Source organism: Pelophylax lessonae, assembly GCF_965119305.1.
Source record: "Pelophylax lessonae genome assembly, chromosome: 2".
Taxonomy (NCBI): domain Eukaryota; kingdom Metazoa; phylum Chordata; class Amphibia; order Anura; family Ranidae; genus Pelophylax; species Pelophylax lessonae.
In genome coordinates, this window is record NC_138769.1 from 631,676,202 (window position 1) to 631,698,684 (window position 22,483).

Consider the following 22,483-nt stretch of genomic DNA (forward strand, 5'->3'; position numbering starts at 1 on the left):
TTGAGACGGAAGAGAACCCTATTTTTCTTCCGTTTAAAAAAACGGAACGGAAGCAAAATCGGATGTCAGCGGATGGTCATCCGCTAATGTCCGCAATCCCATAGACATACATTATGTCAGTTTTTCATCCGCAAACGGATGGAGGAAAAACGGACATACAGAGCGGACCCTACAAAAGTGCATCCGTGTCCGTTTAAAAACAAAAAAAGTGACTGAACGGGAAAAAAAAATGGACCGTGCCGTCTGAAAGGACCCTTCCAAGCTGGACCAATGTAACTATGCATTTCCTGCAGCCAGTAAAATCCCCAGCATGTTATCCTATGTGTACATGCACACATAGGCTGTTATAAGTTTTTGGCAGAGGCTTTTTCTGGCGGGAAAAAACTCAGAACTAGTGGGTTTTAGGAGGCATTTTTAAGCTGTAAAAACGCTCTAACTCTGATAAAAGCTGAAAAACGCTGAAAAACGTAAACAAACGCTGAAAAACGCAGCTGTTTATCAACGTTTTTGAGCAATAAGCTTTTGTGGGAGTATAGTTTTGTTATAAAAATGCTAAAAATACGCTACAGCTGAAAAACACTAAAAAATGCTACTGCAAAAAAGCTGAAAAACTTCTACAGCTACAGTTTTCTACTTATGTTTTAATTACGTCCAGTGCGCATGAGGCCTTAAAGTGTTTGTCCAGGCAAATTAAAAAAATATGTAGCACACATCTGTAATGCAAACACGCTTTCCCTATTTCTATCCTTTTAAAGACTCTGCAAGTACAAAAAAATCCCCCTTTAACCACTACCCAACCATGCCATAGCCGAATGCTGGCTACAGCACAGTCGTCCAGTTCTGGGAGAGCGTCATATGAAATCCTCCCGTGATCCTGCCCACCGATCCTTAGGACACAGCTGGTCACAAATAAGGGTAAAGGGCCAATCACAGCAGCCCTTTACCACATGATCAACTGTGTCCAATGACAGCTGATCACGATGTAAACACAAGATGGTTATCGGCATTCCTTTCCTCTCACTGACAGCATGAGGAACAAAGGGGAGAGCCGCTAGCCGGCTTGTGTGAAAGGGACATCTACACTGATAATCAGGGCACTGATTATCAGTGTCCTGATTATCAGTGCAGTTCCAACAGTGCTCACCAGTGCGGCCAATCAGTATTTATCAGTGCCTCCTCATCAGTGTCACATGTCAGTGCCACCTATCAGTGCCCTTTAGTGCCACCTACCAGTGCCCATCAGTGCCGCCTATCAGTGTCCATCAGTGCCACTGACCAGTGCCGAATTTCAGTGCCCTTCAGCGCTGCCTATCAGTGCCCATCAGTGCCGCCTATTCTTGCAGCCTCATCAGTGCCTATCAGTGCCGCCTCATCAGTGCCCATAAGTGCAACCTATCAGTGCCCATCAGTTCAGCCTCATCAACGCACATCAGTGAAGGAGAAAAATTGCCTGTTTACAAAATTTTATAACAAACTATACGAACTAAATGTTTTTTTTTTTTTTTAAGTTTCGGTCTTTTTTAGTCTATTTAGCAAACAATTAAAAACCACAGTGGTGATTAAATACCACCTTAGGAAAGCTCAAAAAATATAAAAATTGCATATGGGTACAGTGTAGCATGACTGTGCAATTGTCATTCAAAATGCAACAGCGCTGAAAGCTGAAATTGGCCTGGGCAGGAAAGGGGTGAAAGTGCTTGGTAGGCAAGTGGTCAATCTGCCAGAAATCGCACTTAGCCCCTTATTATTGTTGTGGGTTGACAACACAAAGCAATTTTGTGGCTTGAGTGGTGTCAGCCCTGCACATTGTCTTTTGCCTATTTAATCACTCCCACTTTCAAATCTCCACAACTTTAAAGCTAATCCTTCTGTGGTTTAAAATCAGAAGAACCAGAGGGCTCCTTAGAGAACACAGAAAGTATGTACAGGACAAAGGATAGCTCTGAATTTCCGAAAGGACTGACAGATTTTTTTTTTTTTTTTTTTTTTTTTTTTTTTTTGCACTTACAGATATAACAAAATACCTCCAATGGTAAATTAGACAAAAAGGTAGCAAATAAGATAAGCTCATTGTTAATGTTTACATATACTTTAAACTGTAGAAGTCCATGTAACAATAATCAATAATAATAATATGTAAGGTTTATCGCCATTGTTTCGTTTAATAACAATTAAATCTATTATATCAATTTACTTTTAGCAAGATATGAGGAAATTACTAATAACATGATAACTGTACTTCCTATCACACCTGTTGTCCCTGGATGTTCTCTCTTTGGTATGACCATCACATGTAATGCACGTAACACGCGTAGTCACACACAGACATCCTGGCATCCTGTTTTTGATGCTAAGCAAGATGTTTCTCATTTGTAGATCATGTGTTCCCTCTAGTGTTAGAAAGCATGATGTAACATTTTGTCTAACTTTTAAGTGGATAAAAGCCCAAAAATAAAATGTAATACAGTGCATCCTGAAAGTATTCACAGCGCTTTACTTTTTCCACAGTTTGCTAAGTTACAGCCTTATTCCAAAATAGATTAAATTAATTTTTTCCTCAAAATTTTACAAACAATATCCCATAATGTCAACATGAAAGAAGTTTGTTTGAAATCTTTGGAAATGTATTTTTTAAAAAAAAATCACATAAGTATTCACTCAAAATTAAGCTCAGGTGCATTTTGTTTCCACTAATCATCCTTGAGATGTTTCTACAATTTGATTGGAGTCCACCTGTGGTAAATTCAGTTGATTGGACATGATTTTGAAAGGCACACACCTGTCTATCTAAGGTCCCTTAGATAACAACCAAGGCAGAGCCCAGACTTGAACATCTCTGGAGAGATCTGAAAATGGCTGTGCACCAACATTCCCCACCCAACCTGATGGAGCTTGAGAGGTCCTGCAAAGAAGAATGGGAGAAACTGCCCAAAAATAGGTGTGCCAAGCTTGTAGCATCAATTGGTGCCAAAGGTGCTTCGCCAAAGTATTGAGCAAAGACTGTGAATACTTATGTACATGGGGTTTTTTCGTTTTTTTATTTTTAATAAATTTGCAAAGATTTCAAACAAATGACTGTCATGTTGTCATTATGGGGGATTAATCCTAAACTGTGCAATACATTGTATGCAAACAAAAATTAATGAATATTAAATTATCAATAGCCCAAGTGATTGGTGCTAATTAGTATGATCCAAAAACATACATGATAAATATACATAAATCAATATAGCAATATAGTGCAAATGATATGTGATATATGTCAAAACAGTCTTAGCAAAAAAACGGAAATGAAAAAAACCACAGCAAACAGTCCAGAATGGTACAAGGCTGGGAAATCCTAGAAAGGTGCTTCTTCTGACAGTAGAAACCTCCACCAAAACCAAGGCCACCCAGTGGTACAGGCTGCTTACCAGATGAGGTGGACCCCTAAAATTATAAGGGGTCAGTAAAAGCCTTTTTCATATGTAAATACCAGGATATATGGTTGGTTTCTGCAGTTATCATCCAGCCAGATCTTATATGGACCACCATTAAGAATATACCATCTGAATAGCTCCAATCAATCATACAAGGATGAAAGGAAAAGGCTCCTTAGTGAAGTATATCAAAGCAGGGATAATTTATTAAATGAAATAAAACTTACAAACATCTTCTTGTATAAAAGCAGATAGGTAAAAAGATGGGTGCTGAACGCCGAGTGAACGCGCTTCCGTGTTCCAAGATGCGTTCCACCCGAAGCCGGAAGTGGCATGCTGGCGTGATGCGATCAGACGTCCCGACACATCATCAAACATAATGTGCAAAAAAAATAAAATCCTGATCACCTCCCCATAATACAATGTTACTATGGTAACATTAGATTGCTGTAAATAATGTAGGATATGTGGGACTTTAAGCGAGACACCAGCAGGTAATGCCCAGTAGTGATGTCGCGAACCTAAAATTCGCCGTTCGCGAACAGCGAACGCGAACATCGGCAAATGTTCGCGAACCGGGCGAACCGCCATAGACTTCAATAGGCAGGCGAATTTTAAACACACAGGGACTCTTTCTGGCCACAATAGTGATGGAAAAGTTGTTTCAAGGGGACTAACACCTGGACTGTGGCATGCCGGAGAGGGATCCATGGCAAAACTCCTATGGAAAATTACGTAGTTGACGCAGAGTTGTGTTTTATTCCATAAAGGGCATAAATCACCTAACATTCCTAAATTGTTTGGAATAACGTGCTTTAAAACATCCAGTGTGTGTATACGATCAGGTATATTGTATCAATCAGGTAGTGTAAGGGTTACTCAAAATCAGATTGGAATCCTGCGAGCTACTGCCGCAAACACCTCACTCCTCAGAAAGTGCTCTGTGCTATATAAATACAATAAATAGTGTTGCGCAACAGTAAAAATCTGCCTAGTTGCGATATCAACGATATTGGTGACCAATCCAGATTGTACTGTGTATGGTGTGCTATCCAAAAATATAAAATAAAGGGCTCTTTCACACGGGCGTTCCTTTTTTTTTGCCCGATCAGGTCCTTTTTTTTTTTTTTGTAACGGACACGGATGACACTTGTGTCATCCGGTCCGTATGTCCGTTTTTCATCCCATCCGTTTGCTGATGAAAAACTGACATAATGCATGTCTATTTAAATACGGATGTCTGCGGATGACACCACTGACATCCGTTTTTGCTTCCGTTCCGTTTTTTGAAAGGAAGAAAAATAGGGTTCTCCTCCATTCAAAAAAACTGAACTGAACTGAACTGACAAAAAACGGATGTCAGAGGATGATCATCCGATGACATCCGTATTTACATCCGCAAACGGATGGGATGAAAAACGGACATACGGAACGCCCGTGTGAAAGAGCCCTTAGGGTTACGCCCGCTTCACAGTGACAGTCTGACCAAACTCTGACATACAAAACTCCCCATTGTCATGGACATGCAATAAATGTCTGGTAGTTTACCTGTCCCTCCTGATCCTTCCTCATTCCTCATGTCTGCATTAAGGGCCAGACTATTCCTTCTGGCTGTTTTTATCATCTCTCCTCCCTGTTTGGCTCCACCCCAGGCCATTACAGGAAGTCTATATTAACCAGTGCACTGCAGGCCAGCTAGCTTTGCTGTTTCCTGTTGCTAGTTTCCTGTTTGCTTGATCTACTGTGTACCGACTTTGGCTTGTCTCTGACTGTTCCTGTTTGGCTGTTACCCCGACCTCGGCTTACCCATCACCATTCCGTGTGTCCTGAGTGGCTGCTTCCCTTCTCTCCCTACGGAGCGTGACCTGGGGGACCCCAGGGGCCGCGACCTGGGCCCAGCTGCAGCCAAGTCCATCCTCCCCACTAGAGGCTATGGTGAACACCTGCTGGGTCTTAGACTCTGCGCCCTGGGGAATCTTGGGCTCATGTTCTGGTCCATCCGCAGCAGTCTGCTATCGGGTTCACTACCTTGCGCTGCGCCCCTGCCTCCAACAGGGTGCAGTTGTCACCCGGCCATTGGCCAACAGTCAGTCAGTCCATTTGCACAACCGCAAACTCCCCATTTGCACAAGGTTGGATACCAAGCTAGCCATGTCCCGTTCCTTGTCCTCACTGACGTCATTGAAGGTCTCTTCCTCCACCCAGCCATGTACAACACCAAGGGTCCCCGAAAGGTGACAACAAGCCCCCTGGGACGCCTGCTGTGATTGGTCTTCCACCTCCTCAAAGCCACCTTCCTCCTCTGACTTCTCTTCTTCAGACTCCTCTCTCTGCGTTGCCACAGGTCCAGCAATCGACAATGACAAGGCTGCTTCTGGTGGTGATGGGGACCACAACTCTTCCTCTTCATGCTCATCTACGGCCTGATCCAGCACTCTTCGCAGGGCACGCTCCAGAAAAAACGCATATGGGATGAGGTCGATGATGTTGCCTTGGGTTCGACCGACCAGGTTTGTCACGCAAAAGGACGCATGAGCCTACAGCCATTGTGCATGAGCATTCAGTAACGCGGCCAAAAAATACCCAGCTCCGCAGAGGCTGTCCTCTTTTTTTTTTAATTAAAGAAAATTAATGTTTTTTCTATGAAAAATTATCATGCTGATCGCTTTTGGTCTGTTCACAATGAAGCAACGACTTTATCATCTGGGGTGTGCCAACATTGCCAACACACTCCTAGAGGTGATTGCTTCATTGTGATACGCAAGCCCCTTCACCACAACAAGGTAACGATCACGAAGGGGAATTGACACATGTATGTGCCTTTTTTTTTGTTTTTTTGTTTTTTTGCAGCCACAGTGTAGCACCAGAGGCCAGAAAAATTAGGCATGTACACATGCATGAAAAAATAGGTATTGTTGCAGCCGCTGCTGTAGCAGCGGCCGGAAAAATTGAGGTTTTCAAGGCAGAAAGTGCACTAAAACATTGCGGCTTGAACTGTAGTTGGTGGCGGAGACGTCACGTAAGTCATCTGGCATGCAGAGATTAAATACAGCAGCGTGTGGACCATTTTTAGCCCAAGGCATCTCAGAGTCATCAGGCCTTTTTTAGTCAAATGCATCCCCCACTGTCAGTCCCTTCGGGATCCATGCCTCATTCATCTTAATAAAGGTGAGGTAATCGAGACTTTTTTGACCTAGGCGACTTCTCTTCTCAGTGACAATACCTCCTGCTGCGCTGAAGGTCCTTTCTGACAGGACACTTGAAGCGGGGCAGGCCAGAAGTTCAATGGCAAATTGGGATAGCTCAGGCCACAGGTCAAGCCTGCACACCCAGTAGTCAAGGGGTTGATCGCTCCTCAGAGTGTCTATCTGCAGTTAAGGCAAGGTAGTCTGCTACCTGTCGGTCGAGTCGTTCTCGGAGGGTGGACCCTGAAGGGCTGTGGCGATGCGTAGGACTAAAAAAGCTCCGCATGTCCTCCATCAACAAGACGTCTGTAAAGCGTCCTGTCCTTGCCGGCGTGGTTGTGGTGGTAGGAGGAGGATTACTTTCACCTCTTCCCCTGTTGGATTCCCGTTGTGCTGTGACATCACCCTTATATGCTGCGTAAAGCATACTTTTCAACTTATTTTGTAGCTGCTGCATCCTTTGCGCCTGCCAGTAATTAGGTAACATATCAGAGACTTTCTGCTTATACCGGGGGTCTAGTAGCGTGGCCACCCAGTACAGGTCGTTCTCCTTCAGCCTTTTTATATGAGGATCCCTCAACAGGCATGACAGCATGAAAGACCCCATTTGCACAAGGTTGGATGCCAAGCTACTCATGTCCAATTCCTCGTCCTCACTGATGTCATTGAAGGTGTGTTCTTCCCCCCAGCCACGTACAACACCACGGGTACCAGATAGGTGACAACGAGCACCCTGGGATGCCTGCTGTGGTTGGTGTTCCTCCTCCTCAAAGCCACATTCCTCCTCTGACTCCTCTTCCTCAGACTCCTCTTCCAGTGTTGCCGCAGGTCCAGCAAGCGATGGTAAGGCTGTTTCTGGTGGTGATGGTGACCACAACTCTTCCTCTTCCTCTTCACGCTCATCTATGGCCTGATCCAGCACTCTTCGCAGGGCACGCTCCAGGAAGAAAACATATGGGATGATGTCGCTGATGGTGCCTTCGGTGCGACTGACTAGCTTTGTCACCTCCTCAAAAGGACGCATGAGCCTACAGGCATTGCGCATGAGCGTCCAGTAACGTGGCAAAAAAATACCCAGCTCCGCAGAGGCTGTCCTAGCACCCCGGTCATACAAATACTCATTGACCGCTTTTTCTTGTTGGAGCAGGCGGTCGAACATTAGCAGTGTTGAATTCCAACGTGTCGGGCTGTCGCAAATCAAGCGCCTCACTGGCATGTTGTTTCGCCGCTGAATATCTGCAAAGTGCGCCATGGCCGTGTAGGAACGCCTGAAATGGCCACACACCTTCCTGGCCTGCTTGAGGACGTCCAGTAAGCCTGGGTACTTCTGCACAAAGCGTTGCACAATCAGATTCAACACATGTGCCATGCACGGCACATGTGTCAACTTGCCCAAATTCAATGCCGCCAACAAATTGCTTCCGTTGTCACACACCACTTTGCCGATCTCCAGTTGGTGCGGGGTCAGCCACTGATCCACCTGTGCGTTCAGGGCGGACAGTAGTGCTGGTCCGGTGTGACTCTCTGCTTTCAGGCAAGTCAACCCCAAGACAGCGTGACACTGTCGTATCCGGCATGTGGAATAGCCCCTGGGGAGCTGGGGGGGTGCAGTTGGTGTGGAGCAAGACGCAACAGTAGAAGAGGACTCAGCCGAGGAGGTTAGCAAAGAGGATGGAGTAGGAGGAGTAGAGGAGGTGGCAGCAGGCCTGCCTGCAAGTCGTGGCGGTGTCACCAACTCCTCTGCAGCAGAGCCACGCATTCCATGCTTAGCAGCCGCCAGCAGGTTTACCCAATGAGCAGTGTAAGTGATATACCTGCCCTGATCGTGCTTTGAAGACCAGCTATCAGTGGTCAGATGGACCCTTGCCCCAACACTGTGTGCCAGACGTGACATGATTTCATTTTCCACAATAGAGTACAGGTTGGGGATTGCCTTTTGTGAAAAATAATTTCGGCCGGGTACCTTCCACTGCGGTGTCCCAATAGCGACAAATTTTTTGAAGGCCTCAGACTCCACCAGCTTGTATGGTAAAAGCTGGCGGGTTAAGAGTTCCGACAAGCCAGCTGTCAGACGCCGGGCAAGGGGGTGACTCTGTGAGATTGGCTTCTTACGCTCAAACATTTCCTTGACAGACACCTGACTGTGGGCAGATGAGCAGGAACTGCTGAAGGTGAGAGGCGGAGGGGCGGGTTGTTGATAGGGGGCATGGAGGACAGCAGTGGTTGACGTGGCTGAAGATGCTGGACCAGGAGGAGGATGGTGGCTTTCAGTTTGTGTGCTGCTTTTACTCATGTGTTGATCCCATAGGCGTTTGTGATGTGAGATCATGTGCCTTCGCAAAGCAGTTGTACCTAGGTGGGTGTTGGACTTCCCACGACTCAGTTTCTTTTGGCACAGGTTACAAATGGCATCGCTGATATCAGAGGCAGACACACAAAAAAAATGCCACACTGCTGAGCTTTGCAAGGATGGCATTCTGGTGGTGGCAACAGCTTGCGTTGATTGGCGTGCTGTCTGGCTGACCCCGGGTGCCGAATCGACATGCTGTCTGACTGTGCCACTAGCTCCTTGCGATGACCTCCTCCCCCTGCTTCCAACTCGTCTCCTCCTCCTCTCTGTCTCCCCATCTGAACTTTCCCCCTCTTCTTCTGCTCTTCGAGCAGGCACCCAGGTGACATCCACAGACACATCGTCATCATCAGCCGCTTCACTTGACAACTCAGCAAAGGCAGCAGCAGCAGGTACAACATCATCATCATCATCATCACAATGTACGTCCATGTGTATAATGCTGCCTGACTGAGACATATCCCCGTTATCTACATCCTCTGGCACTAATAGTTGCGTATCACTTATTTCTTCCAACTGATGTGAAAATAACTCCTCTGACGGATCAAGTGAAGCGGCTGTGGTGCTAGTGTTGGTGGTGGTGCCGGCGGGCTGGTGAGTGGTAAATTGAGAGGTGCCCGAAGCTGAGCTGGAGGAGGATGGTGCATTAAGGTTCCGAGCGGAAGCTGTAGACGATTGGGTGTCCTGTGTAAGCCAGTCAACTATGTCCTCAGAATTTTTTGAGTTCAGGGTCTGTGGTGGCCTCTGAACACTGGGCATTATTCTAGGGCCTAAGGAAATCACAGCACCACGACCACGACGGCCCTTGCTGGGTGGCCTGCCTCTGCCTGTCATTTTTTTTTTTTAATGTGTTGTACTATGAGTGCAAGGTGCTGTGCCACCCTATAGGAGTGTTGGGCAGTGGGTACAGTACACTCTGTGGACCTGACAGTCACTGGCACCCAGGCAACTGCAATTATAAAAAAATATATTTTTTTACTTTGCAAGCTGCTGTGCCACCTTATATATCAGTAGGTGGGTGGGCAGTGGCACAGTACACTCTCTGTGGACCTGACAGTCACTGGCACCCAGGCAACTGCAATTATAAAAAAAATATATATTTTTTTACTTTGCAAGCTGCTGTGCCACCTTATATATCAGTGGTGGGTGGGCAGTGGCACAGTACACTCTCTGTGGACCTGACAGTCACTGGTACCCAGGCAACTGCAATTATAAAAAAAATATATATTTTTTTACTTTGCAAGCTGCTGTGCCACCTTATATATCAGTGGTGGGTGGGCAGCGGCACAGTACACTCTCTGTGGACCTGACAGTCACTCTGGCACCCAGGCAACTGCAATTATAAAAAAAATATATATTTTTTTACTTTGCAAGCTGCTGTGCCACCGTATATATCAGTGGTGGGTGGGCACGCAGTGGCACTGCAGTGGGCACAGTACACTCTGTGGACCTGACAGTCACTGGCAGCCCAGGCAACTGCAATAATAAAAAATATTTTTTTTTTTCAATTTGCAACAAGATGCTGTGCCACCGTATATATATCAGTGGTGGGCAGTGCACTGCAGTGGGTACAGTGCACTCTGTGGACCTGACACAGCACTCACTGCAATTATGACAGAGGAAAAAAAAAATATTTTTTAAAATGCAAGGTACTGTGCCTGTGCCACCCGAAATGAGTGTGGTGTGCACACAGTACAGTCTGTGGTGGGTCTGTGGCCTCTCACACACAGCGGGCAGGCAACTGCAGTGTACAATAGATATATATATATATATAAAAAAATCCTCAATTACTAGCCCTATATATAAAAATTACACAAATACCAGCCCTTAGAAGGGCTTTTTGGGGTGCTGTCAGGATGCTGTCCTTACAGCAGTAGTGGACCAAGAACACTGCAAGACCAGGAACACTGACTAACAACTGTCCCTAGCTTAACAGCAGCAGCAGCAGCAGCTCTCCCTGCTCTCACTAACACACACTGCTTCAGAATGATCTAAGATGGATGCTGCCCTTGCTTATTTATAGGAGGTGGGAGGGTGTGGGAGGGAGGTATGCTGATTGGCTGGAAATGTGCCTGCTGACTGTGAAGTTCAGGGTCAAAGTTTGCCTCAATGATGTATTATAGGGGGCGGACCGAACATCGCATATGTTCGCCCGCAGCGGCGAACACGAACATGCTAAGTTCGCCGGGAACTGTCCGCCGGCGAACAGTTCGGTACACCTCTAATGCCCAGTGTCTCCATCCCTGTATCAGAAAAAACGAAAGTTGAAAAGGATTAAGAGTTGCATAGAAGCCAGCCAGCCCCCAGTCTGATGTACTCACCCAGCACCAACCAAGTAGACCTGTCTCATGATATAAATAAAGAACAGGGGTTTAGTTGACACGCATTTGCAAATGCATGTGTAAGCTGCAGGGCCCCTACACGACACCCTGTGTTACCTGCAGTCCTAACACTTTCTAATTTGAGTGTCTCCACAATGGAAGCACATGGCTGCTAATGGATGGATGGGAGACAGGTAGGAGGGAGCAGCCCAAACCTCCCCCAACCCACCCCATCCATGACTGGTCTAGTATATCAAAACTCTAATAGCGATGTTGTAGCGATGGTACAAACTGGAAAGGACCAGCTGAGAAAAATACACCTCCATCCCCTTGGCGGATGCAGTTTAAAAAAACAGATTGAGACTTTATATGAGGCATTGGCCTGTAAAGCACAGTGCCTCCATCCCTAATTTCATAAAATATTTGGGACTTTACATGAGACAAGCAGGTCATGCTATTGGTCTCCATCCCTGTATATGAAAAAACTGGGGTCAAATCGGACTGCATCCACCAAAAACGCACAAAAATGGCACAGTGGGACTTTAAATGAAGCACCAGCCTGTAGGCAAGGCGCCTCCATCCCTGGTTACATAAATAATGTAGGCTATGTGGGACTTTAAGTGAGACACCAGCAGGTATTCATTTTTACATTAGATTGCTGTGGTCACTGTGTGTTACTTTTTTGATTTTTTTATGATTTTTTTGTAACAAAAATTAAAAAAATAAAATCCCTGATCACCGCCTCACCAGTTATATGATGATGATGTACTGCACTGGTGGCAGTATATAAAATTGTGAACATTTTTTTTTACTTTCTTTATTTTTCCCAAAAAAATATTACAACTTTTTACAGTTCACAGGTTGATGAAGGGACTAACGTGAGCCTAGAGAGAGGGGGTGACAATGACGGACAATAAACTAGCAGTCATGTTCCCACAGCTGCAGCATACTGCCAAGTTTGCTCCAGTGATGAGGAGGGAGGGGGTGATAAGGTCACTTACTGTACTTGGGTGCCTGACAGGATAGAGGAGGAGGAGGAGGAGGAACAACTCCAATGAGGCAGAATGTGCTCCAGAGGCCGCCATAGGAGTAGCCAACCTATTGCATCACAGCACAGAGCTCCACAGGTGCAGGGTGCTGCAAAATTCCCTTGGATTCCCAAAAGTTTTAGTGTGGGCTTTTTTCAGCACATGTGCAGTAGACCGCAGCGTTGCTGTTTGCAACATCTGTCTGAAGCGGATCAAGTGTGGCCAGAACACCAGCCACTTGGGCACCACTTGCTTGATAAGGCTATGATGACCTGCCATGCAGTCTGTTGGTAACAGCACCTGAAAGAGCCACAAGATCAAAACAAGCATGCTGCACCTTGCTCCTCATCTGGGATCTCTAACCCTATACTTCATGTCTTCTCAAATGCCTGCATTGAGAGGGGTGATGGTATAGCAATGAGTGCCACAGAGACCTGCACCCAATCTGCTAGCAGTACACCACCGCTTGATTTGAGCAGCAGGCAAATTTCACTACCCCAGTTGCTGAACCACAGAAAAAAATACTGTCTCAGCCATCCACATGCTCAGCGTCTTAATGCTAGCTTGGCCAAATTGCTAGCATTACAATTGCTACCTTTTCATCTGGTAGACTCTGCTCCCTTTCACAAATTTGTGGAATGTGCTGTACCACAGTGGCAGATACCAAAAAGGCATTAATTTCGCGTAAGGTAATTTCAGCTCTCTACCGTCATGTGGAAGGTAAAGTTTTGGCCTCGTTAGACAGAGCTGTCAGCAGGAAGGTTCACATTACTGCTGACTCTTGGTCCAGAAGGCGTGGACATGGACATTTCTTTCATGGTGCACTGGGTAACTCTGCTGGCAGCTGGGAAGGATGCAGGACAGGGTTTAGTGTTGCAGCTTGTTTTGCCACCACACCTCCAAAAAGCTGGTGCTGGTTCTGCCACATCTGGCTACTCCACCTCCTCCTCCTCTTCTTCCACCATGTCCTCTTCTGCTCAATTGTCCTTTGAAGTAGCAGTGCTCATTAACCATTCAGGGGCCTAAGCAGTCAGGCTAAAAAATGCCATGCCATGCTTCAGTTGGTCTGTCTAGGGCAGTCATGTCCAAAAAGTCCGTCCTTTACTTTCATACGGCCCCCAGAGACACCGCTGATCAATGTGAGCACATCCCCGTCCCCGCCCCGATGCCGATGCGATGGCTCGGGGACGGGGCCTCTGGCCTCCCTCGGCAGCTCAGCTCCCGAGTCCCGCTCCGCCCCCCCCCCCCGCTCTGCTCTATGTGCCTGCCACCGCACACGACTGCGTGGGAGTGCAGAAGGAATTTGAAATCTGCATTCCTTCTCTCCTTCACCGCACAGCCACACAGCCACCTGTAGAAGCCGTGTGGAGCTGACCGAGGAGGTGTCATCTCTTCTACTGCCTGTCTAAGTAAGTGTGATTTATCCATAAAGCACTGATGCTTTTTATTTCATATATATATATATATATATATATATATATATATATATATACACATACATAATGTATTTATTAGCGTATAACACGCACTTTTTCCTCCTAAAAATGGAGGAAAAAGTAACAGTGCGTGTTATACGCCGATGTAAAAAAAAACAGTCCAGGAAGCAGCGCTGAGAGGTAGAAGGGGGCGGGTGGTGCCGAGGAGAAGGAAGGACGCGCTGTCATCAGAAGTCCCGCCTCCTATGCCAACGTCTATCATAGCCGCCGGGACTTCCGATGACAGCGGGTACTTCCTTCTTCTCTGCCCCGCCCGTCCCCTTCTACCTCTCGGCGCTGCTTCCTGGACTTTTTTAAAAGTGATTCAGATAGTGTCAATGGCACTGGCGAGGCTGCAATTATGGGCACTGCGCTGGCGAGGCTGCAATTATGGGCACTGCGCTGTTGAGGCTGCATGTATTGGCACTGCACTGGCGAGGCTGCAATTATGGGCACTGTGCTGGTGAGGCTGCATATATGGGCACTGCGCTGATAAGGCTTCATATATTGGCACTACGCTGGCAAGGCTGCATTTAAGGACACTGCGCTGGCGAGGCTGCATTCGTGGGCACTGCGCTGATGTTTGTATTTAATTTTAAATGTCAGGCAAAATGGTCGGCCCTCACGCATGTTCACTTCAACAAGTCTGGCCCTCTTTAAAAAAAGTTTGGACATCACTGGTCTAGGGGATAGGAGTCACACCGGGGCACAGATTCTGTCAGTTCTGCAGGGGCAGGCTCAGAGATGATGCCACGAATGAGCCAGGAATGGTTGTATGCGACAATGGCACCAACCTTCTTCGTCAGGGACACTTGACACATGTTCCATGCTTGGCACATGTTCTCAATCTGGTGGTGCAGTTTCTTGACCAGATACCCTGGCTTCCAAGATCTCCTGAGGCAGGCCAGAAAAGTCTGTGGCCATTTCCGGCATTCATACAATGCCAGTGCTTGCTTATCTGACATTCAACAGGAATTCAACCTGCCCACCAACCGCCTCATTTGTGACATGCCCACCAGGTGGAACTCAACATTGGCAATGCTGCAGCGGCTGCACACGCAGCAGAGGGCCATCAATGAGTACATGTGAGTATTGCATAAGGACAGGGTCAGGGGAGCTTGGCTTTTTTTGCCATGCCAGTGGCTTTTGATAAAGGATGCATGCATCATCCTGTCACCATTTGAGGAGGCCACAAGGATGGTGAGCCGGGACGATGATGCATCAGTGACACTATCCCTCTAGGCTACCTGGTGGAGCACACATGGAATCATGGACAGGGCACTTGGGGCAGAACAGCGGGAGGAAGAGGACTTCCTTTCCTCACAAGGCCCCCTTTATGAAGAATTCATGCCTCCAGGGACACAAAACACACAGGAGGACGAGGAAGAGGAGGAGGAGGATTGTGGCAGCATAGATATAGAGGATAGCATACAGCAGTCTTCAAGGGATGGTTTTGATTCCCCAGAAAACCCAGGAGTTGTACGTGGTTGGGGAGAGGTTGCTCCTGCTGACAATGTCATCCTTAGTGACCCAGAGGACTCATAAGCTCATGCCTCCTCCAACTTACGCTGCATTGGCTCCCTGATTCTGCAATGCCTGCGAAAGGACCTGAGGATTCGTGTTACTGGTTGGCAACCCTTCTTGAGCCACGTTACAAGGGTAAAGTTGCAGAGCTCATCCTTCCTTTGCAGAGGGTGCAGAGAATGAAATACCTTGAGGAGGCCTTGAAAAACAATTTGTGTACCACTTTCCCAGACACTGGGAGGTTAACATTCTCTGGACGTGTTTCTGAGGCATCGTTCAGCCAAAGGCTGAGTGGTGGAGAAGGCAGCCGGCTGACCAATGCCTTTAAACAGTTCTTTAATACTCAGCAGCACCCAGGGCTGTTAGGTTTAAGCAACCATCGGCAGCGTCTCCATCATATGGTGCATGATTATCTAGGTGCAAGAGCAGACTTTCCAGCTGACCATCCACCGGGTTACTGGGTCTGGAGTATGGACTACTGGCCAGAACTTGCTCAATATGCAATGGAGCTACTGGCCTGTCCTGCTTCCAGCGTGCTTTCCGAATTGACGTTCAGTGCTGCTGGAGGTTTTGTGACGGACAAAAGAGTACATCTGTCCACAGACTCTGTTGACCAGCTGACTTTTATCAAAATGAATCAGTCCTGGACCAACAACAGCTATCAAGCCCCTGATGCTGATGTAACCTATTGAATTTGCTAGGGGTCTGCCATCCCTTGAAGCAGAGGCGTAACTAGAACCTTCAGGGCCCCGGTGCAAGAAACCATGAAGGGCCCCCCCGGACCCCTGGCCGGGGCCCTTCCCTTTAAGCCCCGGGCTCTTCCCACTGATCCTGGGGCCCTTTACTCCGCTTGCGGGGCCCTTTATTGCGGTCCCACAGCGGGTCACTTTCACAAGTTTTACAGTGGGACCCCTTCCTGCCATCTTGGGGCCTCCCGCGGTGGTGGAATGCCAGGGCCCGGTTGCAAGTGTGACCTTTGCGATCCTGAAAGTTCACCCACTGGTGTCAGTAGTTTTTATTTTTTGGTATTTTACTTGTATTATTTTTTATCATTTTATTTTATTTTTTTACAATGTCACTGTCTATGACTCTGCCCATTTAGAGAAGCAAGGAGCTGGTAAATTACAAATTTACTGACCCCTTCCTGGTTCTCTATTGTTACACATCCCCTGCAGCAGCCAGCAGGAAAAGGGAGGGATCACAGTGGGAGGGGGGGGACCAGGGGAGCACACAGGAGCCCAGAGACAGCAGAACACAAGTGAACTGGATAGGAGGAGTGGCGGGGGTAGCATACAGAGGATCCAATCTCCTCCATTTTCTTTCTGCAGCTACAGGAGGAAAAAGGAGGACAGTGATTTCTCTACATGCTGCCCCCACCTCCCCTCCTATCCAATTCTGGGCCCCCTGGAGCATTGGGCCCGGTTGCAATCGCAACCCCTGCAACCCCTGTAGTTACACCCCGGCCTTGAAGACTGCATATGTTGCCTATCCTATTCCTCAACCTTGATTCTGCTAGCTTCCAACAATGTTTTTGGTTTAGGTCACTTCCAACCCCCAAGGCGTAATTTTTCTGCACTTGTATGACAGGTGCATACAATTTAAATTTCGTATGTAATTTTTAACAGCAGGCCCAGTCCCTGTGCCCTGTGCCCAGCAAGAGTAACTGTGAGGGGTTATGGCGTTCGGGCACCACCAAAACCAAAGGCCCAATTTTTGGAACCTGTATGACAAGTACATGCGATTTCAAATTTGTATGGAATTCTTACCAGCAGGTCCCATTCCTGAGCCCAGCAAGAGTAACTGTGAGGGGTTGGTTACGGTTTTCAGGCACCAGCAACACCAAAGGCCCAATTTTTGGCACCTGTATGACAAGTACATGCAATTTCAAATCTGTATGGAATTCTTACCAGCACGTGCCGTTCCTGTGCCCAGCAAGAGTAACTCTTGGTTACGGTGTTCAGGCACAACTAACAGCAAAGGCCCAATTTAGGGCACCTGCATGACAAGTACATGCGATTTAAAATTCGTATGGAATTCTTACCAGCAGGTCCCATTCCTGCACCCAGTAAGACTAACTGTGAGGGGTTAGGCACCACCAACACCAAAGGCCCAATTTCATTTTCAGTTCCTGTCGATACTAACCTTCCAGGTCCCCATCACTCCAGTCAGTTTGCATAGCCACCACCCAACCTTGGCCAGGTCAGATGACAGCACTAGGGATGATCGAACGGTTTGGGTCGACCATCGGTTCGACCTGAACATTGACTGTTCAAGGTTCGGCCGAATTTAGAACTTTTTGCTGAAAAAGTTTGAAATTCGGCAACCAGAACCGACCAAAATGCAATGGGACAGGAAATGGGCTTTAAAAGCCTGTGATTGGACCAGAACCATTAGTAAAAGCTAATTGAGGGGGCAGGAGAATGCTATGAATGTGATTGGAGTGACTAGGGGGTCCAGAGGCCAATCATTAGTGAATACGCCCTCCAGTATATAAGATAGCCCCGCCAAATTCCTAGCATTTTAATACAGGGACATGGAAGAGAATGGAAGCAGTTCTGTCACTTCTGCTTCAAAAGTGTCATTTAGCAATTATTAGTGTGAGGAAAGGGATATCTAGTGTAGTTAGGGTGCTATTTTCCACTATAGTTAGCTTCAAAAATCTAGTTTCTGTAGGGAAAGTGTTAAGTGCCAGGGTGACCGTAGTGTAGTGTAGGGTGAACTGACACTGACTGCTATGGCAGGGTGACCAAACCCTTCCATTTCAGGGTGACCGCTATAGAGAAAATATCGTTTCTCTTATGTGACTTACAGAGCAGCGATATGGCTTCTCTCCGGTCAGCTTGCTTTTTGCTGCAGGCGTTTATAGGGCTTTTTTGAGGACATGTTTAGAGTCAGGCATGACATCTGAACTTGTGTATAGGGGTATATATACACACATGTATGTATATATACACCTACACATATATAGGTGTGAAAAGAGCAGAACACTATGCTTGCGCTAATGAAATAATTAACAGGCATATGGCTCCGCTCCTATCACACCTATATGTGTGTATGTGTATAATACATATAAGTGTGTGTGTATATATACCCCTATACACAAGTTCAGATGTTTTGCCTGCCTCCAAAGACCCCAAAAAAATGCCCAAAAAAAACGCCTGCGCCAAGAAAAAAAAAAAAACGCCCAGGTGTGTTATTGCAGGTGTTTTTTTGGGGCATTTTTTTGGGGTCTTTGGAGTCAGGCATGACATCTGAACTTGTGTATAGGGGTATATATACACACACACTTATATGTATTATACACATACACACATATAGGTGTTATAGGTGCGGAGCCATATGCCTGTTAATTATTTCATTAGCGCAAGCATAGTGTTCTGCTCTTTTCACACCTATATATGTGTAGGTGTATATATACATACATGTGTGTGTATATATAACCCTATACACAAGTTCAGATGTCATGCCTGACTCCAAAGACCCCAAAAAAATGCCTGCGCCCAAAAAAACGCCCAGGTGTGTTATTGCAGGCGTATTTTTTGAGCATTTTTTGGGGGTCTTTGGAGTCAGGCATGACATCTGAACTTGTGTATAGGGGTATATATATACACACACACTTATATGTATTATACACATACACACATATAGGTGTGATAGGAGCGGAGCCATATGCCTGTTAATTATTTCATTAGCGCAAGCATAGTGTTCTGCTCTTTTCACACCTATATATGTGTAGGTGTATATATACATACATGGGTGTATGTATATATACCCCTACACAGAAGTTCTGATGTTATGCCTGCCTCCAAAGTCCCCCAAAAAATGCCCAAAAAAACGCTTGCTACAAAACCGGCAAGGTGTGAAAATAGCGGAGCCATATCCCTGTTCTATAAGTGACCTAATAGAAACAATCTTTTTTTTTCTGGTTCTGGACATGCTACAGAGCTGAAACTTCACAGGTACACTTTTTAGACCCCCCCCAGACACTAAATCCAAAGTCAAAATCAAAAAATCTAATTTTTTTTTTCAATAATTTTTTCAATAATTGTCTCTCTATCAAAAATGACAATTTTTAAGAACTTTTTTTTGTGTGATTAATAGTCTCTGGGGCATGACCCAGAACCCTAGGCACTTTTTAGGGGCATTTATTGGGTTTTAAAAATGGGGTTTTTTGATTACCGAAGTTTGGGTCCCATTGATTTCAATGGGGTTCTGAAATCCGGGCCGAACTTTTTGGAAGTTCTGGTGTTCTGGTCGAACCGAACTTTTGAAAAGTTCGATCATCCCTAGACAGCACACCCCACTAGATCACTGATAAGAAAACATATAACACTTGATCTTTGCCAATTTCAAATTGGTATGGAATTTTTACCAGCAGGGCCTGTTCCTGCACCCAGCAAGAGTAACGGCGAGGGGTTGCGGTGTTCAAGCACCACCAACACCCAAGGCCCAATTTTTCTGCACCTCTACGACAACTGACAAGTACATGCGATTTCAAACTTGTATGGAATTCTTACCAGCAGGTCCCGTTCCTGCACCGAGCAAGAGTAACTGTGAGGGGTTGGTTATGGTGTTCAGGCACCAGCAATACCAAAGGCCCAATTTTTGGCACCTGTATGACAAGTACAGGAGATTTAAAATTTGTATGGAATTCTTACCAGCAGGTCCCATTCCTGCGCCCAGTAAGACTAACTGTGAGGGGTTACGGTATTCAGGCACCACCAACACCAAAAGGCCCAATTTCAGTTTCAGTTCCTGTCAATACTAACCTTCCAGGTCCCCATCACTCCAGTCGGTTTGCATAGCCACCACCCAACCTTGGCCAGGTCAGATGACAGCACAGTGCCCCCCACTAGATTCATCCACTATCGCCTGTGGTTTGATTATTTTGTGTTTAAGGGTAGGATGTATAAGATGGGAAATTCTGGTTTTGGACTGTAGAGTCTTTATTCTATTCGGAAAGTACTTCCCTGCTTTATTAGCATTTGCACATGAGATTAGCTTGAGTCGCCTAAGGTGCTTGTTGTATCTAGAACACTTTTGATGGCATCCATTTAAAATCTGATATTTGAATACAGTGTTCATATCTGTACAATCAATCTTTTAGAGCCCATTCACACCATATGCAGCGCATTGCTTTTTTCTGAATCAAAGGCATGGAAAGTAGGTTATATGGGTTCCAATGGCAAAGTTCATACCAGTGCAATGTGTTCAAGTGCTTTTAATTTTCCAGAAAAAAGTACAACATGCTGCTTTTTTCTTGCACAGAACTGTAAGCTCAGGAACCCAATACAGTGAAAAAAAAAAAAAAAAAACAGGAAAAAAGAAAAAAAAAAAACATCTGGAATACATCCAAAAATGCATCAAGAACACTTTAAAAAAGCGCATGTAGAAAACCATCTTGAATGTGGTGTGAACGTGGTGTGAACTGCCGCTTACTCTAAGATTGCTTGGCAAACAGAGCCCGGTTGCTCCTATGGACAGGAGAATGTGTCAAGCCCAGACATTTTCTCTTGTTTGTGCATAGTTTTTAACAGTGTAAAATTGTTGATTGAAAGCAGTTTAGTGCAATAACGAAACAGTAAAATCTGACAGTAAACATGCTGCTGCTTAATGACAGTGCTACAACAATTCTTCTCAACACTTTCCTCAGTTTCAGGAAAGGGTGGGTCACCTTTAGGGGTTTCCTGAACTTTTTTATAGCGTGATCTGTAACACAGACACACGTTCGGCAAGACCCCAGAGAATCTTGTTTTGAAACATAGCATCTCCCACGCAACTCTCTGTTATGCAAGGATATCTATTTTCATATGTTTGTACATTTCTGTTTCACTTTTGTGTCACAATACCTGTTTTCAGGGGATCTGTCATGCTTGAAAAGCAATAATGAAAATAGTGCTATAATTTAATTTAGAACTGCTTTAAAGGTTGAGCTTTGCCGAGTAAAACACCTGTTTAAGGGTATATCTCACTGGCAGGCAATATCACTGGCAGTTTTAGCCATGCCCAGATACAGGTCACCTCTTTGGTCCAGTGTGTATGTGTATTTTGAGTGATCTGAACCATGCCCAGGAACAGTTAAGTGTACTGTGCTCGGGACCACTTGGAAGAGGTGGTCCCTGGCATGGTTCACTTGTGGTCCAGAATGGTTTGCTTCAGTGTGAGTGCAAACCAAGTCTTAGCACAGAACTCTCCATAGATTACTGAGCACAGAAGCAGGGATCACTGTGGTCTAGATGATGTAAGTGTGCCCAAGAACACTTATTTGAAAGCAGGGGGAGTGCCGAGGGGGAACAGTCGATGTCAACTAAATCAGTTTAGCCGTGAACAGTGTGAGTGCACCCTAAAGCCTCATACACACTACTAGTTGTGTAAGGTCAGAGCTTCTGTACTAACAATACGTTGTTAGTACAGCAATTTCCCCTGCTGTGCTATTGTGTTCTACCAGGGGGACCCCCCTACCATTGGATAAGAGCACTGATTAGGAGTCAGTTGGCAGACCTTTTTCTGTTGGCTTCTGTCGGACCGGCTGCTGTGTGTACTAGGCTTAAGAGTCCTCCAAAAACCCCTTCTATTCACCCTTCATCCGACACCCACAGACACAATCAAATTGTCTCTGGATCCAGCCAACTATTCTTGAACTGTCGTTTTCCAGTCCAATGGCTGCTGTTTTCGTCAAAATAATAGATATTTGTAAGAATTATCTTTTAGCCAATATATCTGCACATCCAGCGCTCATTTGATTTTAAAGAACTAATCCAACATTTTATACACAGTAGATATGTTACAGTATATGATCTATATCTAGATTTACTTGAAGAACGTTCTGTAGGGGAAATGTAAACTCATGATTCCAAAACAAAGGAGATGTGGGAGAGGTATCCCGGAATCCTACACATTGCTGTGCTAAGGCATTAACATTTTCTTAAACTGGCCGGAAAATTTAGACATAGCTTCCTTGTAGGAGGGTTAATCTGTACAATGCTGATCTAAAAATTCCCTGGCATTGCCTGTTTATGTGTTTGATTCACTTACCCTGAAATAGATCATGGAGTGGCAATAAATCGAACAGAAGAAAAGAAAAAAAAAAGCACAGGTTTTAATAAACCCCTACTCTATCCAGTTCAATGTAAATTCCATTCAAATATTCAGTAATCCTTAGAGTTGGCCGTTTAAGAAGC